The 5,228-nt window shown below is 42.4% G+C and overlaps 1 pseudogene; it reads right to left on the reverse strand.

The window, feature by feature from the left end:
- Positions 1-1,461: 1,461 nt before the first annotated feature.
- On the reverse strand, positions 1,462-4,765 carry LOC123428236 (annotated as a pseudogene).
- Between the last annotated feature and the right edge of the window lie 463 nt (positions 4,766-5,228).

Genomic DNA, 5,228 nt, shown 5'->3' on the forward strand with positions numbered 1-5,228 from the left:
GAGAGGACGCCATGGTGACACACCGATTTTCGTGATGTCCGGACTCCATCCGAATTACGTGTAATTAAATTGTAAACCAGGCCTAGACAATTGGCCGCACCTCACAGCCAAAAATGTTTGAAACTTCTCCCCGCTTCTTGGACAATGGATGAAATCTCGCAAAGCGACACACAAATGATTTTTAAACCTGCTTTGCTAACACCCACATGTCGTTGTAGAAGGGTTTTGATTTTATATGTACTAAATGCAGGGTAAATGCCAAAAATGATTTAAATATAGTAGACGAGACCTGAAATGGGCCAACAAATCAAACCTAGGGTATATCGATGATTTTTTACCTTGAATTTTTTTTGAGGCGGAACGATGAAGTCACCGACGATTGGAGTCTCAAGTGTCGCGTCTCCTTTTGGAAACTATGACCCTTCTTGTGAGATGCTCCACTTTCGAAGGTGCGAGCATCAAAACTTGTGCCAAATTTTATAATAAGATTCCATGGGGTCATGAGAGCACGCCACAGTGGCATATCGGTTTTCGTGATTTCTGGACTCTACGTGCATTTCTGTAATTTAAATTCCAACAAGACCAATGCCTATGGCCGCAACCTGTGGCTGAAATATTAAAAAACCCTGTTTCTTGGACAATGAATGGAAACTTGCAAAGCGACACACAAAGCGACCCACATGTAGTTGTAGAATGGTTTTTATTTTATATACACTAAATGCAGGGTAAATGCAAATAAATGGCTTAATTATAGCAGACGGGACCTAAAATGGGCCAGAAAATAAAACCTGGGGTATAATGGTGATTGCTTACCATGGTAAAATATTGGAGGCGAAACGATGAACTCACAATTAGCATGTCTTCATTGACTACAAGAAATATGTCAACTAATGACCTTCAATATTGGTCACCGAATGGTCATTGATTTCCATTTGCGACCTTTTTATGACCAAAAATAGACGGTCAAAAGCTGAGGGTCTCTAATGAACTATAACGACCATTTTGCTGGATTGGTCGTAGGTTTTATGACCAAACGAAAGCATTGAAATTATTTTGGTCGTTGGTTGTCTGCCCAAGCCACATCGGATCCAACGTGGCAAGCTAACGTGGCAAAGTTACGACCAATTGGATTGGTCGTTGGTAAGAATCAGCATGGTCCAGTTCGGTGTTTTACATGGGCCGAGCCCAACAAATCAACCTTTTTATTATTTTTTCTATTAATTTTCGTTAGCTACATGGGCCAGGCCCAACATTTTAGCCTTTTTATTTTTGGGTTGTAGCCTTTGTTTTTTGTTTTTTAATGCACCCCAATTGTCAAGTTCTGGTAAGTGGTTCCCACATGTCACTTCTGCTTTGTGGGCCCGTGTTGTCAAGGTCATTTTTTTCATATTTCAATATGCTCATAATTAAATAACAAATATTTAAATCAAAATAGACAAAAAATAGACACAATACTTCAAATAACAGCAAAAGGCAATCTTTTACATAATATAACACATATAAATGTGATCAACATTAAGTTTGAAGTGAGACAAAAATCTCTACAAGTGAAGCATCACATGGGCTTCATTACTCCGAGAACTAGATCCACTGAACTATGCTTCTTCTTCTTTGTCCTGATGATTGTGAAGAAACATGGAAGGCTAGCATCTACACGTTATACAACAAAATGGTTAGGAACAAAATAATAATAATCTATCAGCATATTTAAGAGTAAATAACAAATAATGCAATAAATTGGTACAAAGCAAGGTACAATGCATAGGCCAGAGAAACAATAAATTGGTACTAAATTCAGAAATCACCATCTGAAATAAACTTAATAGGACATTTTAGAATCAATTTGTCAGCTCACAGTAATGTTTGCATTGGACACATCGAGAACTAAAATTATACAGAAATTCCTAAATTCCAATGCCCAATGCCCGAATTGTAAGATGTTGGTTCTGGAAAAATAATAACTTACAACCAGATTTAAAACAGAACAGCAAGGTGATGCTATGACCAAATCCTAACCAGAATGCATTTAATAAAATTGATTGCTTCTAGATGTTGTAGTAGAATGCATTTAACCAGATTTAATGCATTTAATATATATGCATGCTAACGACATGTAGGTTTCATCAGGTCATGATCAGTTCATCACAATGAGATTACTGCAGCAGCAAACTATACTACCAGCAGAGAAAATGGAACCAAATGATTATTATTACTATAAAATTAAAAGGAAGCTCAACTTATATCCATGGTTTCCCTTTTGTGAAGCAAGCATCAAACAACACAATAGCAATGAAATTGCACATCCGAATCGAACAAGACGTGATGGGGTGTTTTGTCGAGAACAATTGCAAGTATTTTGTGCACATCACATCAAATGTCCATGGATAGAAAGAAGAAGTGGAGATCAGCACGTGTGGGGGTAGCAGAGATAGGTTTGGTGCAACCATGAGGAGTCGTCCACCTGCAGCAGCAGCTTGTCTGCGTCATAGCAACCTGCACGCAAAACAAACGCAAGGATCAAAACAAACAGGGGATGAAAGATCTGGTAGAATACCAACCCACATGGCCGCACTTATTGTGTTTCGTGAAAGTCGAAATCGAAAGCATGGATTCACGTAATAAAGAGCGAAAAATAGACAGTATCTGAAGCAACATAGTGGTGAAACTGTGAACGTGAGAACTACAACCTATGCCTACTGAAGCTAGCCATGCAACTTTTGAGCTAGATAAGTGGTACTATCCCGAGTCCACAAGTGTATATTTATTGCAAAAAGTTGTGGGAGTGTTTTTAACAGATTGCTGAAGTGTGAAAAGGATAGGAGAAACATTCGCAGTAGACAGTGGTAGATGCAAATTGATAGATGCATGAAGAAAACTGAATTATAATAGAACACTTCAATGAGAAGTTGAGAATGATGCAACATGCAAGCATTAATTTAATTAGTGGTGCTCCAACGTATTCTTGAAAGCAGGTGCAACCTCAAATCGGCAAAAAGTAAAATCTGCCTCTTCTCATTATCAGTTACAACAAAGGGTACAAACAGGAAACACCCTAAAAATTGACTATTAAGAAGACCACCAGATCAAGAGGCAAAATCAATCAATTCTTTAGTTCAAGAACAGGATAACCTGCCCTCAGAAATATGTGAACATTTAAATTTACCAAATGCATGTAGAAACAACAAAAAACAAATTGTGCCCGGAATTTTTAAATGCACAACATAGCAAAAAAAGTTGTTAACAGCAACTCTGTCAACTTCTCAAGGTGACAAGTCTATGTTCTAGAACAATACTACTACAACCATGTCCATTTCTCAATATAGTGGTGAGCTTAGTCTCCACAAGACCTACCTAACAATCTTCATCATTTCTTTAATATTAGCTATTCAGCAAAGGGCCAGAAATATGACACTGAAACTTAGCCCAAAATCTCATTCTTTACGCAAGAAATCAAGATGATTTGGAATCAATCGCTAGAGTAAAACATGTCTAAATTCTGCAAGAAACAAAACTGTTCCAATCTGTCATAGCAGACACAAGATAGCCCCACATTTGATCATCAATCAGCTCCCACAAATGCACATTGCTACAATCAACAGAATCCTACATAAGCCAAATTTGATTTATGAGACCATCACAATCTGCGCTCATATCCTAGTTACAACCAGAAATACATACAAACACGGTTGAAGTTGATAGATGCTATAGACAGATGCATCAAGAACTTAAATTAGATAGATGAAGTAGATAGATGCAAGCATTTAATTTAATCAGTAATACTCCAAGGTATCCTAGAAGTCACGAGCAACTTCAAGTCAGAAAAGAGTAAAATATGTCGCTTCTCACTGTCAGCTACAACAGAGGGTACAAACAGGAAACACACTAAAATGTAAAAATAGTTAGGACTCTCTGCAAACATCCTTGTGAAGCATGTGGTGCGAGTGGAAGTAGGCGATGCCGCGCAGGATCTGGTAGAGGAAGGACTGCAGGCAGAGCACAAAACAACATCACATTTCAGTTTCCACACGATCGAAGCCAAATAGAGCTACTGTCAGTAAGCAGTAACCGACAGTCGGCAATCTAAGTAGTAAACGAAATCGAGGGGGTGGCGGCTGTGATCTTGAGTATGTGGTGGTTTTTGAAGTCCGGGGAGGAGTCCATGTTCTTCTTGAGGTCGAGGTCGAGGTACTCGAAGACGAGGTATATGCACTTCTCGTTGTGCACCACGTCCTGCAGCCTGCACGGCAGCAGCAACCAGTCGGTTAGCCGGTCCATCCATGATCCATGATCCGTTCTACAGCGACGGCCAAATACAGCCCAGACCCTGCCCCCAGAGAGGAGAGATGGGACGGGGGTTACCTGACGATGTTGCGGTGCTGCATCTCCTTGAGGAGGGAGATATCGCGAATGGCGGTGTAGGGACGCCCTCGTCCTCCTGCTCCAGCCGGATCTTCTTGAGCGCGATCGTCTTATTGGTGTAGCGGTCCTTGGTCTTGTACACCACCCCGTACATTCCCTCCCCGATCTTCTCCACCTTCTCGTGCTGCGCCCGACACACACACAGGCTGACATTATGGGACGAGAGAGGGGATGGGAGCGGGCAGTGCAGCGATCGGACAAGCCGGGCTGGCTCACCTGGTCCATGGCGCGGCGATCCATGCGGCGCGAGGCGGATCAACGGCGATGGCAACGGCAGCGGCGGCGGCGGAGGTGTAGTGGGGTGGGGTGGAGGGAGGGGAGAGAGGAGGGGAGGGTAGTGTGCCATGGTGGTCGGCCTGCCAATGCCACGCAGACTCCGGCGCTGGAGGAACGGAGGTGGATGGCGATGAGCGGCGGTGGATGGCAGCGAGGGGAGGGGAGAGATCTGGATCTAGATTGGGATCTGGGAGGGGAGGTTCACTGCACGGGAGAGAGAGGAGTGGTTTGTAGAGGAGAGAGGAGGTCTGGTGGTTTTTTTAGGGGTAGCTCGCGGTTGTTGGGGTTGTGGGCCGTTGGATCTGGGAGTATCCGACGGTCTCTAATGCTTGATCCGCGTGACATGCTCATAGACCAATCAGAACGAAGTATAGGCTTCGATGACATTATGACCATCTCAATTGGTTGTAATCGATTAATAATGGGTTACACTACACATCCGCCGATTGATTCCTAAAAATTATCCGTCACCTCAGAAGCCGTTGGATGCTCGAGCTGACACTGTTTGCTCTAGCGTGTGCATCCCGCCGCAT

Source organism: Hordeum vulgare, chromosome 2H (assembly GCF_904849725.1).
Source record: "Hordeum vulgare subsp. vulgare chromosome 2H, MorexV3_pseudomolecules_assembly, whole genome shotgun sequence".
Classification (NCBI taxonomy): Eukaryota; Viridiplantae; Streptophyta; class Magnoliopsida; order Poales; family Poaceae; genus Hordeum; species Hordeum vulgare.